This window comes from Molossus molossus, unplaced genomic scaffold, assembly GCF_014108415.1.
Source record: "Molossus molossus isolate mMolMol1 unplaced genomic scaffold, mMolMol1.p scaffold_m16_p_12, whole genome shotgun sequence".
Taxonomy (NCBI): Eukaryota; Metazoa; Chordata; class Mammalia; order Chiroptera; family Molossidae; genus Molossus; species Molossus molossus.
The window spans coordinates 83,159,777-83,181,451 of NW_023425347.1; the positions used below are offsets into that span (position 1 = coordinate 83,159,777).

At 42.0% G+C, this 21,675-nt stretch overlaps 1 protein-coding gene and 1 non-coding gene across 21 annotated transcripts in view; one reads left to right on the forward strand and one right to left on the reverse strand.

The window, feature by feature from the left end:
• Positions 1-21,675, forward strand: part of PUM1 (pumilio RNA binding family member 1) — a 131,703-nt gene that overhangs the window by 13,903 nt on the left and 96,125 nt on the right. The window contains exon 1 of one of the 20 annotated variants that reach the window (XM_036256385.1): positions 14,875-14,893. The exons of the other annotated variants lie outside the window; for them this stretch is intronic. The gene's annotated coding sequence lies outside the window, so the exon portion shown is untranslated. Of the gene's footprint in view, positions 1-14,874; positions 14,894-21,675 lie in introns of those variants that run through there. 20 annotated transcript variants of the gene reach the window in all.
• Positions 11,034-11,139, reverse strand: LOC118627323. Its single transcript, XR_004959084.1, has one exon. It is a non-coding gene; the product is annotated as a U6 spliceosomal RNA (small nuclear RNA).

The following is a 21,675-nucleotide window of genomic DNA, read 5'->3' on the forward strand; positions in this document are numbered from 1 at the left end:
TCTGTCTGTTCACTCTTGAGAAATGGCTTAACACCCTCAGAAGAACATAGGACTGACAACACAATGCGAAGAGAGTAATAAATGCTGAGAATAGAGTAGTCATTTGTTTTTGTTGTTGTTGAGGGATTTCTTATCCACTCTTTCCCTATTTTTACATTCAGGTTCTTTATCTTCTGGGTATAATGAGGAGTTATGATGGGAGTGTGGCTTCAGCTCAGTGGCATTTTGCTCCCTTCTGTGAATATTGCGAGAAGTGGTGTTCAGTGATTGGCAATAGATTGGGGGAATTTAACATTTGGGAATTTGATTTAAGAACTTGGGCCTGGCCCTGGCTAGGGTGGTTCACTTAGTTGAACAAGGTCCCATGCACCGAAAGGTTGCTGGTTCGATTCTTGGTCAGGGCACACACCCAGGTTGTGGATTCCGTCCCTGGCTGGGGTACATATAGGAGTCAACTCTCTCTCGAAAAAGAAGTAAATAAAAACATTAAAAAATAGAAAAGTAGTTGGGCCTGAAGGGTGTACATGACATTGGTGATAAAACCTACAGTTGAAGAGCTGTTGGACTTTCTCCAGGGAAATATTCTTCAATTTTTCTTCATGTAATATTTTTTGAGAACTTGATTTTTAAAGTGCCTTGCTAGTGGTTTCCAAAGATTTTGTAGACATAGATTTGTCTATATTACCTTTAATAAGTGCTCTTTTATGGTTAAAGTACTTTTCATAATGTTTTTTTTTTTGGTACATACCCCTAGTGGGAACCAAACCCAGGACTCTGGTCCACAAGCCGATGCTCCAGCCACTGAGCCAAACCGGCCAGCGGTTTCATAATGTTTCTAAAAATCTCATCAGGAAAACTCTTGTAAGCTTATGGAAATTGGGGACCCTAAAGTTTTTTTTTTTTTTTTTATCCTCACTCGAGGACATTCGTCCACTTTTTGTTCAGACAGAGTGGGAGGGGGAGAGAGAGAGAGAAACATCGACGTGAAAGGGATAAATCGAGTGGCTGCCACCCACACGACCAGGGCTGGGGACAAACTGCAACTGAGGTACATGCCCTTCGCGGGAACCGAACCCGGGTCTCTCTGCTCATCGGGCAGTTAGGCCGATGCTCTAACTGCTGAGCCAAACCAGCCAGGGCAGGATTTTTAAAACAACTTCTTTGTTGCTATATAATCCACCCATTTAAAGTATATAATTCAGTGGTTTTTAGTATGTTATAGAGTTGTGCAGTCATCACCATAATCAATTTTAGAACATTTTCATCATCACAAAAGTCTGTACCCAGTATCAGATGCTCTTTAGCTCTAGACCAGTGGTTCTCAACCTGTGGGTTTGGGGGTCGAACGACTCTCACAAGGGTTGCCTAAGACCATCGGAAAGCACATATATTTCCGATAATGATTCATAACAGTAGCAAAATTACAGTTATGAAGTAGCAACGAAAATAATTTTATGGTTGGGGATCACCACAACATGAGGAACTGTATTAAAGGGTTGCTGCATTAGGAAGGTTGAGAACCACTGCTCTAGACAGTCACCAGTCTACTTTCTGTGTCTATTGATTTGTCTATTCTGGACATTCTGTACAAATTGAATTATACAACATTTAAACAGACTTAAAAAATATTTTCACTGATTTTAGAGAGTGAGGAAGGGAGAGAGGGGGAGAGTGAAACATCTGATTGGTTGCCTCCTGTATGCACACCGATTGGGGATCAAACCCGCAACCTGGGTATGTGCCCTGACCAGGAATCAAACCAACAACCTTTTGTTGCATAGTACACCGCTCAGCCAACTGAGCCACACTGGCCAGGACAAATGGAATTATGGTCCTTTTGACAATATATGGTCCTTTGTGACTGGCTCTTTCACTTAGCACATTTTAAATGTTTTTCCATGTTGTAGCATGTATCAGTTCCTTATTTCTTTTTATTGCTGAATAATAATCTATTATATAGATATATACCACATTTTATTTATTCATTTATCAGTTGTTGGACCTATGGGTTGTTTCTACTTTTTTTTTAAAGGTTCTTTTTTTTTCTTTATTGATTTTTAGAGAGAGAAGGAGAGAGAGATAGAAACATCAATGAGAGAGAACATTGATTGGCCACCTCCTGCATGCCCCCACTGGGGATTGGGTTCACAACCTGGGCATGTGCCCTGACCGGGAATAAAACTGGTGACCTCTTGGTGCATGGGTCAATGCTCAACCACAGCCATCTGTGCCGGGCTGTTTCTACTTTTTTGGCTGTTACGAGCAATACTACTGTGAACATTTGTGTACAAGTTTTTGTTAGGACATAAAGATTTTTAAAGGTGCACATGTCTCTAATGTACAGATACAAAAATAACAGATTTTTTTCATTGGTGCCAAGTGCTTTTTGGAAGTAGAGGCAGGGAGGGTTAGTTTATCCACTTTATACCATGATTTGGAATTTTTCCAAGTGACATTTTATTGGGACTAATGGCAACTTCCTTCTTTTCTGTCTGAAGAAAGTGTTTGTGTGTTGTTTTTGTTTTTGTTTGTTTGTTTTAGGTTAACAGCATAAATAACTTGTTTACAACCCTGGAAAGAGGAATGTTTAAATTATAGGGAACAGGTGTTTTCAGGGAGCTGTATATTTAGATGTCATGCATATACAGTCAGTTGATCTGTTAATGACAATTTTTCTCTATTAAAGAAAACTTTCTAAGGACTTCAACGAGGGAGCAGTTCAGTAACCTAATACTAGATATTCTATGTATTTATTATTTTTTTTAATCCTCACCCGAGGACATTTTTTCCATTTTTTGCACAGACAGAGTGGGAGGGAGAGAGAGGAAGAGAGAGAGAGGGAAACATCGATGTGAAAGGGACACATCAAGTGGCTGCCACCCGCACGACCAACCAGGACCGGGGACAAACTGCAACCGAGGCACATGCCCTTAGCGGGAACCGAACCCGGGTCTCTCCGGACCGCAGGCGGACGCTCTAACCGCTGAGCCAAACTGGCCAGGGCTAGATATTCTATGTATTTAAAAGCACAATACCAGCCCAGCTAGTGTGACTCAGTGGATTGAGTATTGTCCCATGGACTGAAAGTTTGCTGGTTCGATTTCTGGTCAGAGCACATGCCCAGGTTTCGGGCTTGATCCCCAGAAGGGGGCATCCAGGAGGCAGCGGATCCATGTTTCTCTCACATCGATGTTTCTCTCTCCCTCTCTCTCTCTCTCTAAAATACCAATTTAAAAAAACATGTTAAAATGAGAATTTTAGTGTCTCGATTGAAATGGGTGCTGAGATGGGCTAAAGAGAGGACTTTTATATTATAGTTCATTAATGTTATCTAGAAAATGGCTTTAAGCTCTGTGTGTTTAAGAGTGATGGTGTACATGGAAGAAGGACTGAAGGAAATACGCAAACTCCTTACTGTTTTTATTTGTGAGACTGGGGAGATTACAGGTAATTTGATTTCTTGTACATTTTGTATTTCAAATTTCAAACCCTGAAATTTTTATTGGTTAAAAAAGAAAAAGAAAAAGAGATCTTATACCTTCTATTAAGAGCTTAGTTTACCAGATTGAATGAAAGTGAATTGGCTGATAACATTTCCAGTGGGATTTTGGTGTTGGGAAAAGATTTTGGAAATTGTTTAACTTCTTTTCCCCCAAGACAGTGATCTCCTTTATAATAATTATCTGTTTTAATAATAATAAAAAAAAAAAAGTGTTTTGAACAGAAGTTACTAGGATAGGTTGAGTATTTCCAGTGAGATCAAGAGGTAGTTTTATTATTGAGCATTGCCTTTCTGTACCTAGAAGTAATAATGGCATGCACTCTATAAGTGGTGTGCTGGAACTCTTCTCGTCCTTTTATGTATGATTCGGACCCCCAGTAATTCTCTGTTGTTGTTTTTTTTTAAATCTTTTCCATTTTATGGATGAGAAAATGCAAGGCTGGAAAAATGAGGTACTATGTTTTAAGCTCTCAAAGATGATATATGTTGAAGATGATTAGATCATGCTTTTTTTTAAAAAAAAAAAAATTTAGGGAGACAAAGGGAGGGAGAGAGAAACATGGATTGGTTGCCTCCCGCACTACCCTGACTGGAGATCGAACCCTTAACCTGGGCATGTGCCCTGACTGAGAATCAAATCCTCCACTTCCTGGTGTTTGGGATGGTGCTGCAACCAAGGCAGCCACCTGGACAGGGTTACCTATCACATTTTTTTTTTTAAATCCTCACCTGAGGACATTTTTCGATATTTTCTTCAGATAGAGTGGGAGGGAAGGAGAGAGAGAGAAACATTGACGTGAAAGGGACACATCGAGTGGTTGCCACCCACATGACTCAACCAGGGCCGGGGACAAACTGCAACCGAGGTACGTGCCCTAGCGAGAACTGAACCCAGGTCTCTCTGGTCCGCAGGCTGATGCTCTCTACCCGCTGAGCCAAACAGGCCAGGGCCTTATAAGCATTGTTTTTTGCTTATTTTTTAATCCTCACCCGAGGACATTTTTCCATTTTTTGTTCAGATAGAGTGGGAGGGATAGAGAGAGAGAAACATCAACGTGAAAGGGACACATCGAGTGGCTGCCACCCGCACGACCAACCAGGGCCGGGGACAAACTGCAACAAAGGTACGTGCCCTTAGCGGGAACCAAACTCGGGTCTCTCCGGACCGCAGGCCAACGCTCCAACCACTGAGCCAAACCGGCCAGGGCTAAGCAATGTTTTGAACTCTGCATCTGTTAGATTGCTTATCTCCATTTTATTTAGTTCTTTTCCTGGAGTTTTGTTCTGTTCTTTCATTTGGGACATGTTTTTTTGTCTCCTCTTTTTGGCTGCCTCCTGTGTTGGTTTCTATGTATTAGAGTTGTTATGTCTCTCATAGGCTTCCTAGGGTAGTCTATTGTAGTAGGTGTCCTGTGGGATCCAGTGGCACAGCCTCCCTGATCAACCTAGCTGTGCCCTTGAGGTACACCCCTTGTGTGGACTATACACCCTTCTGTTGTAATCGAGTCTTGTTTGCTATTGGCACATCAATGGGAGGAATTTACTCAGGCTGATCAGCTGCAAGGACTGGCTGTGCCCACTGACCACTGACCACTTTAGAGGACCAACTGTGCAGGGACCCACGACACAGAGGAAGACTTACTTCAGCAGGGCTCTGGTACTCACTGAGTCCACTACTTGAATATGTCGCTTGTGGAGGTGGCTGGGTGGTGGTGCTTCGCTGTGTTCTGAAGCTGTCCACTGGAGGTGCTGGCTCTGCAACTAGATCAGCCACTGTGTTCTAGAGAGTGATTTACAGATGGCTGCTGCTTGTGCTGGACTTGGAGGTGCCCAGGCAAAGCCAGGTTGTGAATCAAGGCTGGCTGCTCCTAGTGCCAGGCCTGGGGCCACTTAGTGATAGGTATGGGGCTTGCTGAGACCAGATGCTGCTTTTTTGAGAGAATTTAGGAAAGTCTGAAACAGGAGCCAAGACAGGCCAACCCTATGTTAAAGCCACTGGAAACAGCTTGGGTGGGCCTGACAGTTGGGTGAGGCAGGGCCTCAGGGAATGACCAGGGCAGGGCAAACAGTGACAACCAGGTTGCTGGAGTCCCAGATATGGCCTCCATCTGCTGGCCCTGTGGGGGAAGGGCTCACCAGAGGAACAAAGGCTTCTGCCAGCTCAACTGTTCAGGAGAAAGCTGCCCTATAGCTCTCACCCCAGTGCCAGACAACTCAGTTCTTCCCCATATGTCTCTAGTGCCTTTCACTGGAGCCTGGAGAGAACGGATCTAAGTAAGTCAGGTCGCCTGGGCCCTTTAAGAGGAACTGCCTGGGGCTCCAGCAGCCTTGGCTTCCCTCAGCCTCAGCCTCAATTTCTGCTGGTTTTTACAGCCAGAAGTTATGGGGACTTCTCTTCCTGACACTGAAACCCTGAGCTGGGGGGCCTGGTGTGGGACAGGGACCCCTCACTCCTCAGGGAGGACCTTCCCAGGTATCCCTCCTGATTTATTTTATTATTTATTTTTAGTCCTCGTTGGACGATATTTTTCTTCAGATAGAGAGGGAAGGAGATGGGAGAGAGAGAGAGACAGAAACGTCGACATGAGATGGACACATCGACAGGTTGCCTCTCACACAACCCTGACCAGTGCCCGGGATGAACCGCAACGGAGATACGTGCTTTTGGCCAGAATCGGACCCACGACTCATTGTTCAGTAGGCCGACGTTCTAACTGCTGAGCAAACAGACCAGGGCATCCCTCCTGATTTTTATTTGCCACATGTTGGTTTGGGACCAACCCGTCTGCGCCTCCATCCCTCCTATCAGTCTCGGTATAGCTTCTTTAATTTCATAGTTGTAGGACTTAAAAGATGGTTTTTCTGTAGTTTAGTTGTAATTTTGATGTGAGAAGGCCAGTACTGTGGTTACCTATGCTGCCCTCTGGACTGGAAGTCTCGGCCCTCCCTTTTTTTTTTTTTTAATCCTCACCTGAGGATATTTTTTTTCACCATTTTTTGTTCAGATAGAGTGGGAGGGAGAGAGAGGAAGAGAGAGAGAAATATCGATGAGAAAGGGACACATCAAGTGGCTGCCACCCGCACGACCAACCAGGGCTGGGGACACACTGCAACTGAGGTACGTGCCCTTAGCGGACACTGAACCCGGGTCTCTGGACCGCAGGCCAAAGCTCTAACCTCTGAGCCAGACCGGCCAGGGCTCGGCCCTCCCTTTTAAACCAGCTTACTTCTCCAGTTTTTACTGGCCCTTCACTTCAGCGGCACTGAAGTATTTGTAGCTTTTTGAACACACATGCTATTTTTATAGTTTGTGTAATTCCTCAACATTGTAGTTGTGCTGTTTTTTATGTAGTTTCTCTACTTGGAATCCCCTTCCCTCCTGATCCACCTAGCCACTCCTTCATCTGTCAAACTTCAATTAAAGTATATTCATCTCTGATAAACCTTTCCCTTTAACTTCCTCTTTTCATAAAGGTTGGGTGTCCTCTTTTTGGTGCCACGATCATATTTGGTACACCTGATTGAAATGTTCAGCTCTGCGTATTGGAGTTGAATATTTACTTCTTCCATCACCATTGGGTACTAGGAAACTATTTCAGTAAAGAGATTCTTGGGCTTAAGCCCAGACTTACTGAATCAAAATCTCCAGTGATGAGATGCAGTTCGTGTGATTTTTAAGAAGCATTCCCTGGTAATCTTCATGTGCACCTTGATTAAGACCCATCATCATGTTTCTCTTGAAGAATCAGCCTTTGTCTCCAGCACCTGGCAGATAGTATGTACCTCATAAACGGAATGAATGCTTTATGGCATCAGGGCACATCGAAGAGACTGGAGTGGAGTGTTTTATTTTGAAGACTATTAAGATGTCATTTTGAATTAATTGGTTTAATGTGGAACAGATTGTAGGGTCTTGAATACTGAGAAGCTTTTGGGCCTGAAGGTAAGGTGGCGTCAGTAAACATTTTTGAAGTGCTGCATTATGTTTTTTTTTTAAAAATGAGATTTAAAATATATTTTTATTGATTTTTTTTTTTTTTTTTTTTTTTGAGAGAGAGTAAGGGAAAGAGAGTCATCGATGTGAGAGAGAAGCTCTGGTCGGCTGCCTCCTGCACGCCCCCTACTGGGGATCGAGGCTGCAGCCTGGGCAGGTGTTCTGACAGGGAATTGAACCTCGACCTTTCAGTGCATGAGAGGACACTCAATCCAATGAGCCACACTGCTCAGCTGCATTAAAGTTTTAAAGTAATTGCTATCAGCTCTTATAATGGGGTTTATGGTTTTTGTACTTTGTGTGTGTGTGTGTGTGTGTGGGGGGTTTCTTAACCTATTAACCGGGGAATTCCCTTTTCACTGTATGCAACGTTTGATGTATTTATACGTCCCGCTCGGTTAACAGGTTAAAACTACAGAGGTAGATAAACAAGGACTATAGGAACATGATTTACTTTCCTGAATTTGTACAACGTTGAAACTTTGTTTCTGTTCCCGGTCACATCACATATTGTGAAATAGTGTCTTATCTATTTCAACTTTCAGGGTTCATTCCTGTTCTCAGTACGGAATTCTTTGCATTTTTAAAAATTGAATTTATTGGGGTAACATTGGTTAATAAAATTATATGGGTTTCAGGTGTACAATTGTATAATGCATCATCTATATCTGTATATTGTGTTGTGTGTTAACCATGCCAAGCCAGTCTCCTTCCATCATCATTTATACCCCCTATACTCTCTTCTACCTTCTTGTATCCAGAAGTGAATTTTATCATCTAGGGTAGGTAGTTCAAGAAGATAACATCCTTGCCTGACCTTTGTGGCTCAGTGGATTGAGCGTTGTCCCATGGACGGAGAGGTCCTGGTTCGATTCCCAGTCAGGGCACCAGCCTGGGTTTTGGGCTCCATCCCCAGTAGGGGGTGTGCAGGAGGTAGCCAATTGGTGTTTCTCTCTCACATTGATGTTTCTGTCTCTTTCTGAAAAAAAAAAAAAAAAAAAATCAATAAAAACAACAAGCCAACCAACCAACAAACCAAAAAAAAAGAAGATAGCATCTTTATGAAGATAGAATAATGAAGGTTGTAATTTGCCTCTATATTGTCAATAGTTAACTGCTCTTCAGACTAGTGACTTATTTTTCTCATTAGAAACCGTTTAGGTTTAAGGTGTCTATAGGGACATAGTATAAAGTACAGACATTGTATCTATTAAAATGCAAAATTTTAGTACTATATTATGGTTGTGGATTTTGTAACATGGAATTTTAAAAACTGCTTTATTGGGATTTCACTTATTAAACAGTTCACCCATTTAAAATGTACTGTTCAGTCCGGCCAGTGTGGCTCAGCAGTTGAGCGTCAGTCCGTGCACCAAGAGATTGCTGGTTCAATTCCCGGTCAGGACACATGCCCAGGTTGTGGGCCCGATCCCCAGTGGGGGACCGGCAAGAGGCAGCCAATCAATGTTCTCTCTCATCGATGTTTCTCTTTCTCTCTCTTCCTCTCCCTTCCTCTCTAAAAATTAATAAAGGAAAAAAATAAATAAATAAAATGTACTGTTCAGCCCTGGCTGGGTAGCTGAGTTGGTTAGAGCCTTATACTGATATGCCAAGGTTTTGAGTTTAATCCCTGGTCAGGGCATATACAAGAAGCAACCAATGAATGTATAAATGAATGGAACAACAAATTGATGTTTCTCGCTTTTTCCCTCTCACATTCTTCCTCTCTAAAATCAATTTAAAAAACAAAACAATCTACATCTACCCTGGCTGGGTGGTTCAGTTGGTTGGAGCATCGTCCTATATACTGAAAGGTTTCAGGTTTGATTTCTGATCAGGACTCATACCTAGGTTTTGGGTTCAATCCCTGGTGAGGGTGTATACAGGAGGCAATGGATTGATGTTCTCTCTCTTTCTCCCCCAGCTTCCTTCCTCCCTCCCTCCCTTCCTCTCTCTCTCTCTCAAAAAAATTAATTAAAAACATCCAGAGCTCTCATTAGGGTTTCAGTTAAAAACAAACAAAAGCCCTGGCTGGTTTGGCTCAGCAGTTGGAGTGACGGCCTGCGGTCCAGAGAGACCTGGGTTCGGTTCCCACTCGGGGAGCATACCTCGGTTGCAGTTTGTCCCCGGCCCTGGTTGGTCGTGCGGGTAGCAGCCACTTGATGTGTCCCTTTCACATTGATGTTTCTCTCTTTTCTTTTCTTTTCTTTTCTTTATCCTCACCCGAGGACACTTTTCTATATTTTGTTCAGATAGAGTGGGAGGGGGAGAGGGGGAGAGAGAGAGAGAAATATCAACGTGAAAGGGACACATCGAGTGGCTGCCACCCACACAACCCATCCAGGGCCGGGGACAAACTGCAACCGAGGTACGCTCCCCCAGCGGGAACCGAACCCGGATCTCTCTGGACGGCAGGCCGACGCTCCAACAGCTGAGCCAAACAGGCCAGGGCTCGCTCTCTCTCTCTCTCTCTCTTTAAGGGCCATTGTGCATAGGAGCACAATAATTTATTTTATCCCAGACTGATGGAATTTTAGGTTGTTTCTCCTTTTGACATTATAAGCAGTACTGTATTTAGTAAACAATATTTTAATATTTTTGTATTCAGGAGCAATTTGTTTAGAAGTAAAATGTTTACAAAGTGAAATTAACAGATCAGACAAGAGTGTATTTAAAAATTTGATACATATTTCCACATTGTTTAGGTAGATTGAATGCATTTAAAGTTCCATGAACACTGTTAGCTTATTTTGTTCATTACATTCCACAAATAAGTGAGGTCATGTGATACTTGTCTTTCTCTGACTGGCTTATTTCACTTAGTATAAGGCTAGAAATGGGACCACTGGGTCAAATGGGAGTTCCATTTTTAATTTTTTGAGGAAACACCATATTGTTTTCTTTTTTGTCTCTCTGTTTTTTAGTCCTCACCTGAGGATATTTTTTCTATTTATCTTCAGATAGAGTAGGAGGGAGGGGGGGAAGAGAGAGAGAGAGAGACATCGATGTGAGAGAGAAACATCGACTGGTTGCCTCCCACATGACCTGACCAGGACCAAGGACCCAACCGCAACTGAGGTACATGACCTTGACTGGAATTGAACCCGCAACTTTTTGGTCCGCAGGCTGATGCTCTACCCCTGAGCCAAGCAGGCCAGGGCAACACCGTAGTGTTTTCCATAGTGGCTGCACCAGTCTCCATTCCTACCAGCAGTGTACTGGAGTCCCCTTTTCTCTACATCCGTGCCAGCACTTGTTTGAGGATTTGTTGGTAGTAGCCATTCTGGCAGGTGTGAGGTGATACCTCATAGTTGTTTTAAATTGTATTTTTTCATATATCTCTTGGCCATTTGTATGTCTTCTTCGGGGAAGTGTCTATTCAGGTCCTCTGCCCATTTTTTAATTGGGTTGTTTGTCTTCCTTTTGTTGAGGTATATGAGTACTCTATATATTTTGGAAATTAATTTCTTATTTGATGTATCAAGGGCAAATATGTTCTTTCAAAGAGTTGGTTCTCTTTTCATTTTGATGCTGGTTAAAAATATGGAACGCTTCATGAATTTGCGTGTCATCCTTGCGCAGGGGCCATGCTAATCTTCTCCGGGTCATTCCAGTTAGTATGTGTGCTACCGAAGCAAGGCACTGGGTTTCTGTTTTTTTAAGTAATCTTTTATTTTATCTGTGTTCTTCTGGGTTGATTCTTCTCAGGTTTGTTTGCATTATTATTTATTTGGCTTACTACTTTTTCTCTGCCTTGTGGATTTTAATTTTGTGTGCCTTTCACCAGAATCAAACCTGTGACTCTTTGGTCAGTGGGCTGATGCTCTAAATCGCTGAGCCAAAACGGCCACGATGGCAAGTATTGTTTTTTGTTTTTTTTTTATCCTCACCCGAGGACATTTTTCCATTTTTTGTTCAGATAGAGCGGGAAAGAGAGAGAGGGAGGGAGAGAGAGAGAGAGAGAGAGAGAGAGAGAGAGAGAGACATCGATGTGAAGGGACACATCGAGTGGCTGCCACCCGCACGACCAACCAGGGCTGGGGACAAAGTGCAACCGAGGTACGTGCCCTTAGCGGGAACCGAACCCGGGTCTCTCTGTACCGCAGGCCGACGCTCCAACCGCTGAGCCAAACCGGCCAGGGCTGTTTGTATTTTGTTTTTTTTTTGTTTTTTAAATCCTCATTCGAGGACATTTTTCTATATTTTGTTTAGATAGAGAGGGAGGGAGGGAGGGAGGGAGAGAGAGAGAGAGAGACATCGACGTGAAAGGGACACCTGGAGTGGCTGCCACCCGCACGACCCAACCAGGGCCAGGGAGAGAGAGAGAGAGACATCGACGTGAAAGGGACACATCGAGTGGCTGCCACCCGCACGACCCAACCAGGGCCAGGGACAAACTGCAACCGAGGTACATGCCCTTAGCGGGAACTCAACCCGGGTCTCTCCAGACCGACCGTAGGTCGACGCTCTAACTGCTGAGCCAAACCGGCCAGGGCGGTATTTTTTTACATGGGGTAAGAACCATATAAAAGAAGCTGGCCCTAGAAGTCCTATTTCTGCTATTTTATTATTCCTAAGGCTAAGGGTAATTTCTCACATTATAGATGTTTATGTGTAATACCTGTCATGTTTTTAATACTATGGGGATTACTTTTAGGGAAATAAGACAAACTAACATGGCACTAGTGTTATAGTGCAGTTTTGCTACTTAGTGGATGATATTTGAGGAGAGAGCAGTAAGGCATGTGTACCGTGGTCTTTATTTCTCCAATTCCTGTCAAAAGGGAGAGCAAATTAGTCTTTCTCTGCAACTTTCCCTTGCCTTGCCTCCAATCCACAGAGACTACACTATAGACATGCCTTGTGGTTGATAGTTTCTCCTCTGAACTTATTTTTCAGAATTGGTAGTTTTCACTGGTGGTCTAAGTTGTACACCTCTGAAAAAATATTCACTGTTGCCCTGGCTGGTTTTGCTTAGTGGTTAGAGTGTCAACCTGTGGACCAATGGGTCTTGGGTTTGATTTCGGTCAAGGGCACATACCTAGGTTGCAATTTGTTCCCCAGCCCTGGTCTGGGTCATACAGGAGGCAACCAGTCGATGTGTCTCTCTCATGTTGATGTTTCTCTCTCTATCTCCCTTCCTCCCACTCTATCTGAAGATAAATGGAAAAATATCCTCAGGTGAGGATTAAAAAAAAAATTATTGTCATAATTTGTAGAAAATTTATATTAATGGCTGTGGAGGTACATGCTTTGTTTTCTTTCTCAAACTGTTCTTGTAGAAATTCTTTTTTTTTTATCCTCACCCGAGGACATTTTTACATTTATCTTCAGATAGAGAAGGAGGGAGAGAGGGAAGAAGAGAGAGAGAGAGAGAGAAATATCAATGTGAGAGAGACACATCGAGTGGTTGCCCCCACACATCCTCAACAGGGGCCGGGAACAAACAAGGTTCGTGCCCTTAGCGGAAACTGAATCCCGTTCTCTCTGGTCCGCAGGTCGATGCTCTAACTGCCAGGGCTCTTGTTGAAATTCTTGCAAAGCTTTTCTTCCTGCTATTACATGTCTATTAGGTGAATGCAGGAGATGACAAGTGAATCTCAAAAAACTTAATGTTAGCAAAACTTTGGAAAAGCCCATTCTGTGCCTTTATTTGTGGACAAATATTTGTAACTTTCACATTGCTTACATAGCTTCTTTAAAAAAATATTTTTATTGATTTTGAGAGAGAGAGGAAGAGGGAGAGAGAAAGAAACATTGATGTGAGAAGGAAACTGATAGACTGCCTCTTGTGCCGCCTCTTACTGGGCATCGAGCCTGAAACCTGGGCATGTGCCCTGACTGGGAATCTAACTGGCAACCTCTTGGTGTTTCGGACGATGCTGAACCAACTGAGCCACATTGGCTAGGCACTTACATAGATTCTTATGCTCTGCTGGTAAGATTTTTCCTGATCCCAAGGATGGCAAATATGTTAAATTTCACTTCATTTAAAAAACATTTTTTTCCCCTTTATTGATTTTTTTTTTTTAAAGAGAAAGTGAGAGGGAGAGATAGAAACATCGATGAGAGAGAACATCGATTTGCTGCCTCCTGCATACCCCCCACTGGGGTTTGGGCCCACAACCTGGGCATGTGTCCTGACTGGGAATCAAACTGGCGACCTCTTGGTGCATGCTCAACCACTGAGCCACACTGGTGGGACTATTTATTTATTTTTAATCCTCACTCATAGATACTTCTCCATTGTTGTTGTTCATTTTTTTTTTTTTTTTTTTTTTTTTGATTAAAGTGGGAGGGAGGGAGGGAGGGAGGGGGACAGAGTGAGAGAGAGAGAGAAAGAGAGAACATCAATGTGAGAGAGACATCAGTTGGTTGCCTTCTGCACTACTCTGACTGAGGCCAGGGGTTGAACCTGTAGCCAAGGTATGTGCCCTAGACTGTGAATTGAACCCATGACTCTTCCATCTTTCGGTTAATGTTCTAACTGCTGAGCCAAATCAGCCAGGACTGCTGTGATGACTTTATATCCCCTCTCCCCTTTGTATCCCCCCCCCCATCATGAAATAAAGTATAAAAATAGTGTAGTGATCTGGAACAACAACTGTGGAACCCAGGTATGGGGGAGCTTTTATGCTTTCCTGTGATGAGAACCGAGAAGTAGTAAAGGGTATACAGACCTGAATTTGAATCCCACTTCTGGTCTTTATCAGCTATATGACTTTGGACAGATTACTTCTGTGAACCTTGGTTTCCCCACATATAAAATGGAGTAATGTCTGCCTTGCAGGACAATGCCTTCAAACAGCAAATGCTGGTATTTAGTGTTGTTACTGACAGTGAATGGAAAATTCATAAATACGATAATATAGTAGGGTTTATAGTTACTTGAGTCAAAAGAAGCTTTTTGTTTTTTCCCTGCAGTAATGAAGAATAATGCTGATTTATTTATATTTTATTTGAGCAATGTAATAACTTTGTGCTTTTCTTACAAAATAGGGATGAGAGTACCTGCATTTTCAGATCCTTAAGACTATTAAGATCATGATAAACTACATAAAGAATTTTTAAGATAGGGCCTGACATGGAGTCTCAGTGAATATTGTTATTGTGTATGCTACAGATATATAGTGAAATAGTAGATGCTGTGGTACAGACTTACTAGGTTTTTCCCCCCCTTAATGATTAAATTAGGTTAATTCTCATATTTCATTTCCTTTTCTTATTGCTCAAGTTTCTACTGCTTTTGCCTGGCTTTTTCTCACTGGTACCTCCTTCCTGTAACGGTTCTTGGCACCAACTCTTCTGCTTATATTGTTCTGGATCTATGTTTGTGAAATGGAGCCATCATGATCTAGGCTTGCCTGTGCAAAAATCCTCCAGGAGAGCAAAGAAAGGTAGGTGTGGAGGAGAAAAGTGCCTGACAATTTAGATTTAATGGTTGAGGAAATAAATATTCTAGTAAAGGCAGTTTTAGTTTCAAAGTATAGAGCTCTATTCTAGTTAGCAAAAATTCAGGGCATTAAATTAAAGACCAGGAATTCTCTCTGAACTCCAGAGCAGGAAATCTATATGTGGGCTTCCTGGGCACTGGGAGGCTTTGTGTTTCCATAGGTGTTCCATAGTCTCTTGTCTGCTCTTTTCAGTGCATTCTTTCTCTTCTCTATGTTGAATGTCTTCTGCCTATTCACCAGGTTATACTTGACCCAAAATGACAGCCATTACTGCCAAGTCTTCAGGAAGTTTCAGTTTATTTCTCCATAGCTATCTGGCCCAAATACTAAGAGAAGAATCTGATTTGGTCAGTTTATCTTTTTTCTTCTTTACCAGGTGCTAGGGAAATATTTTTGGTATAGTTGTTTGTGGTCAGAGGCTGTGGGAATCAGGAAGTTTCCCTTTCTAGGCAGGAGTCTTGAAACATGTCTGTTATAGGAAATAATAACAAAGTGTTGATTTGTTGAAATTTATTTTTCCGAGTGTAGTAATAGCTCTGAGTTACTCTGTTTTAATATATAAACTTCCCTTGTTACTCAATAAATACCAATTCAGTGATACCCTTTAGTCCGAGTTTGGTTCTTCTGTACAGGCAACAGAGAACTGGTTTAACTGGCTCGAGTAAAGGGACATTCATTGTAAAGACACAGTGAGCAGTTACGGAACAGTAATCCAAGGACAGGAATGCTAGCAAAGTAAGGCCAAGCAAGAACTGAACCAGAATGCTATCAAAACTTGGTCTATTTTAGCCCTGGCCTGTGTGGCTTAGTTGGATGAGTGTTATTCATGCACTGAATGGTCACTGGTTCGATTTCTGGTCAGGGCACATACTTAGGTTGCGGGTTCTATCCCCTGTTGGGGTGTGTGGGGGAGACAACTGAATGATGTTTCTTTCTCTTCCCCCCACCTCTATTTAAAAAAATTAAAAAAAAAAAGGAAAAACATTTTCTAAAAAGGCTGAGAATTACAGTATTTAAAAACAAAAAAACCCCTCTATCTCTTGTAGATCTTTGATTCTGGATGGTCCACTGTGGTATCTGCTTTATTTTGTTCTTTGTGGTTTAATGTTCAGTAATTACTTGAAAAGCTAATAAATTATAATTCATAAAGTATTTGGATCATTAACTTCTTACATTTGATTCTTTTGTGCCTAAGTTTAAGGTTCAGTCTTTTTCTTTGACAGCAATATGGGCTGGCAAAAAGAGACAAAAATCTAAATAGAGGCAGGAGGAGAATCAGGAAGCATAGTGGTCTGGAAGTCAAGGAATGAAGGAATTTTCGATGGTGACTTTACTGAGATTCTTTTTTACAAAATGAGAAGTGAAAGAACAAGAGCTTGAGCTAGTGATGATTTTTTTTTTTTTTTTAAGTTTCCTTATGGATGAGAATGGAAGTTTTTCCAAATTGATTGTTTAGCTGGGAATTGAGAAGAGAGAAAAATGAAAGTACTTTGAAATGCTAAGTTTTAGAAAATAAGATGTTCACCTGATCTAGGTACTTCTAATATATTGATTATGGAAATGCCAAAATAGAACCTCCTGCTGCCCACCCCCTTTTCACCAAGGAATGAGCAAAGCATGCCGTATACTAACTGAGGGTAGGGAAAGGAGGGGTGAATCTGGGGAGGAGGTATTTTGGTAGCTTAAAGAGAATAGTCTGTGAAGTGGATATGAGTAAGTGCCTACTAAGTTGGACATTTTGCCTCATTTAATCATTTTAACAAAGTAGCTTATTATCTCTGTTTTACAAAGGAAACTGAAGATTTGTGGCATTCATTGGTATTTCTGATAAGTGTATATGGAACATTGGGTATGGTAAGTAGGGCTTCTCAAGGGATGATGGATAGGGTAGGTAGGCACTTTAGAATATGATTCTTAAAGATTTGTGTTATTTTTGCTTAATTTTTTATTTTCCAAATGTGATGTATAGTTCTGAGTTTATCCGTTTTGGTTTTATAACTTATTGTGTGGTAAAGCACAAACTTAACTTGCTAAATTATTGTTTAAGTTAGGACAGAATTCCTCTTAGAAGAAGGCAGATGTTGAGGCTTACAAAAGGAAGTTCTGGGATTGGGAAATGGAAAGGAAACTCGGAAGCATACGTCATGATGTGGATGCTATCACTGGGTGGGATGAAAAGAGGACTATAGAGGTAGGTTAGGCACCTAAGTGGTCATCTGGCTTTGACTCTTTAATAAAGGAATGGGAAATGGAGATGCCTTTATGGGGAGGGGCAGCAGTAGAGAAAGTCCTGGATAGGCATGAGAAAGTTACATTACTGGCAAGTAGCCCAAAGAGAAAAATAGGAAATAATTTTGTGAAACCAAAGGAGATAGATAAGATCGGTTAGTGAAAGAGAGTCTTAGAGACATTTAGCAAAAGTGAAAGAATTAGTAAGTAGTACTAGAAATTAACATTGGCCACTCAAATTGAATTCTAGAGAAAGGGGAGTTTGAGTATAAGAACTTGAAAATATTGTCTTGATGGGAGCATTTACTCTGATTATAGTAATTTACAGTCAGCTTTTCTCTTTTTTGATAGAAAAGACTTTTTGTTACCTCCTATAATATTCACATTTCTCTTCTTCGTTCTTTGATTTCTCTTGATTCCTGAGCATCTTTTTTTGACCATTAGTTTTGTTTCCTAAGAATTTTGTCTGGAGTATCTGCCTGGTGTCGGTGAACATACCAGGTGTAGCTCTAATTTTAAACAATAAGTTCCTTACTAGTTAAAAACAGTTATTGTGAGAGTAATTTTTTTTTTTGGTGTAGTCAAATATAGACAAATGGTTTAAAATGGAGTTTCTGGACTAGCCAAGAAAATTTCAAAAACCGAGGCTGCTTTCTCAACAGTCCTTTACAGGATGTAGGAGGGTAGTGCACAGAGGCAGGTGAGGCAGAGGGAGATACCCTGAAAGGAGGAAGGCTGGAGGTGAAGAGAGAGCTAAAGAGAGTGAGAGAGGAGACCTGAGAGAGTGAGCTAGTGAGCAAATAAAGTGGTAAGAGAGAATGGTGAGGGGGAAGATAGAATAGAAAGGAGTGGAAATTGCTACAAGGGGAGAATGGGCATATTTCGAAGGTAGGCGGATGAGACAGTGAAAAGCAAAGACAAGACTATGAGAGCATACGTATCAAAGCCAACAGCAGAAACAGAAGGTGGTTTTATCTGGGGGTGGAAACTCCCTGTGGCTGCCACAGAAGCAGCTTGGTGATGTAGAAAGGACCTTGCTCTTTAAATTGGAAGACCTGGATTTAGATCCTAGCAAAGCCATATAAGTCCTCTTCCCTACTTAACAGTGGTTGGGGAAGTCATTTCTCTGAAGCTCTGTTTTTTAATCTCTTTAAGTGGGAATAATCACTGTGAAAACCATTGTGATATGATTACATAAGTGCATACTGCATGTTCTGTCTTTGCTTATTAGTCCTCCTACATTTTCCTAGAGAAATAATAAATAGAATTTCCAGTGTTCTTGGTTAAAACTATTTGTGGATTTTTAAGAAATGTCTAGCTCCAGTTAAATGTATGATTAGATTCCACAGGAAGAGCTAGATATGGAGCTTTATACATTTGATTTACATGCTTTGTAAATGTTAACTCTGACCTTAAGGCTCAAAATGATTTCACCTAACATATGCAGAATTTTCATTCTGTCCTTATCCTTCCCCACCACTTTATTTTAAAATTTGTATTGATTTTTTAGAGAGAGAAAAAAGAGAGAGAGAAAGAAACAGAGAAACATCAACGATTGCTGCCTCCTGCACATGCCCCAGAAGGGGATTGAGCCCGCAACCCAAGTCCATGGGCCCTGACTGGGAATCAAACTGGTGAACTGTCTGTCTGTCTGTCTATCTATCTATCTATCTATCTATCTATCTATCTATCTATCTATCCTCACTGGAGGACATTTTTCCATTTTTTGTTCAGATAGAGTGGGAGGGAGGGAGAGAGAGGAAGAGAGAAAGAGAGAAACATCGATGTGAAAGGGACACATCTAGTGGCTGCCTCCCACACAACCCTACCAGGGCTGGGGACAAACTGCAACCTGGGTACATGCCCTTAGCGGGAACCAAACCTGGGTCTCTCTAGACCATAAGCTGACGCTCTAACCACTGAGCAAAACTGGCCAGGGCTTGAACTGGTGAACTTTCATTGTACGCCCACCCCTTTATTTTTAGCGCATATAGTTTAAGAGCTTATTCAGTGTGTTTATCTAAATAAACACTTCACAGTATAGTTACACTTTCTATTTCAAGGCTTTTTCAAACTGTTTTACCACAATAACAAGGCTTGTCTCTGTCTTCGTTCTCTTGGCTGAACTTTAGCTTCATTTTTTAAATTAAAAAAAATTTTTATTAGTTTTTATTTTTATGATTATTTTAAAAATTGATTTTTAGAGAGAGGAAGGGAGAAGGAGGAGACACCCCCCCCCCCATCTTTTGCCTCCTACACACCCCCTACTGGGGATGGAGCTGGTAACCTGGGCATGTGCCCTGACTAGAAATCGAACCAATAACCTTTCAGTCATGGGACAATGCCCTGAAGCAACTGAGCCACACCAGCCAGGGCCATTTTGAATTTTATAAATGAATGAAAGAATAAGTATATATTATATATCTATATCTATCTATCTACACACACACACACACACACACACACACATTGTTGATACTCACCCAAGGATATTTTTCCTTTTTTTTTTTAAATCTTCATCTGAGGATATTTTCCCATTTATCTTTAGACACAGTGGGAAGGAGAGAGAGGGAGAGAAAGGAGGAGAGAGAGGGAGAGAAAGGAAGAGAGAGAGGGACACATCGACTGGTTGCCTTCTGCATGACCCCGACCAAGGCCAGGGATGAACCGCAACCGAGGTACGTGCCCTTGACCGGAATTGAACCCAGGACTCATTGGTCTGTGGGCCAGTGCGCTACTGCTAAGCCAAACTGGCCAGGGCTCCATTCATTTTTAGAGAGAATGGGAGGGAGAGAGAGAGATAGAGAGAGAGAAAGAGAGAGAGAAAGAAAAGAGAGTGAAACACCGATGTGTGAGAGAGACATTGATTTGTTGCCTCCCACATGCCACCCCAACAGGGCCTGGAATCGAACCTGCAACCTTGACTGGGAACCAAACCCAAGACCCTTTGGGCGGTGTGTGTGTGTGTGTGTGTGTGGGGGGGTGTTCTAATCACTGAGTCACACAGGCCATGACTATAAATGTATATTTTTAGCAAGTATCCCAAAGCTGTTCCATCTTATGATACAATGTGTCATTTGTAGCACAGTATCAACTCTGAGTTTTGAAAATAATGTGATTTAAAACAGTGTCACTGTTTTTTATGTGGTGTCAGTTTAGTTAAATTTAGATTATTGGGTGATATACAGGCATTATTGGGTGATATTAAGAATTTAAGAAAATTCTTAAATTGGTTTCCTCAAGCTATATTTTGGTTCATACTCTCTATCCTCTTCCCTCTCCCTGCCTGGCTTTGACCTTCTTTGTATTTACCCATTGCTAGAAATTGTACAACTGCCCAGGCCAGTTTGGCTCAGTGGTTGAGCATCGGCCTGCGGACCAGAGAGTCCCGGGATTGGTTCCTGCTAGGGGCACATACCACACACACACAGAATTTGTACAACTATGTTGGGAGGTAGTGATGATCAAATTGAGAGAGTTTGAGAGATTCCTGCTTCAGGGAATCAACAGTCTTTTTCAGGTAGGCAGAATAGCTACCCTCTTTAATAAACAAGGGACTAGACTGTAGCCTAAGGCGTCAAAGGTGGCTTGCTGCTCAACTCAAAGGATCAGCAGGCCATTGGATAACAGGGCTTTAACTTTTTTTTTTATCCTCACCCGAGGACATTTTTTCATTTTTTGTTCAGGTAGAGTGGGAGGGAGAGAGTGGAACAGAGAGAGAGAGAGAGAGAAACATCGATGTGAAAGGGACCCATCGAGTGACTGCCACCCACACGACCAACCAGGGCCGGGGACAAACTGCAACTGAGGTACGTGCCCTTAGCGGGAACCGAACCCGGGTCTCTCGGGACCGCAGGTCGATGCTCTAACCGCTGAGCCAAACTGGCCAGGGCTATTGTATTTTTAAAAAATCTTCACCTGAGGATATGTTTTTATTGATATGAGAGAGAGAGAGAGAGAGAGAGAGAGAGAAGAGGATGAGGATGAGGATGAGGATGAGGATGAGGATGAGGATCGAACCCACCACTGTTTGGTATACGGAGTGACACTCCAGCAAACTGAGCCACACCAGCCAGAGCGAATTTTGAGTTTGGAATAATCTATTTCATACTTGATCCTTGATCTTAACATTACCTTGTAGTAATGACAGTAGGGATGAGTTAATAATTGAAGCCCAGAAAGATTGTTATTATGTGGGTAGTACATTTAATGATAGGTAAAATTTGAAGGAATTCTTGTGATATGTGCTATTTTTTTCCCTCTGATTATGAGATTCTAGGAGCCTCCCCGACATCTTCCAGTATGGAGAAATGTTGGGGCAGTCTGTTATATGGTTTGTTGCATTTTTCCCTGAGGTTTATCCAGGAAATCCTGGGTTGGATCATACCAGTTTCCTAATTTATATGTTCCTAGCTGGGGACAAGTGTTTCAGTCTTTGACTCAGCAATCAGGTTTAGGTTACATATTTATCTTCATGTGTAATGTTATATGTTGGT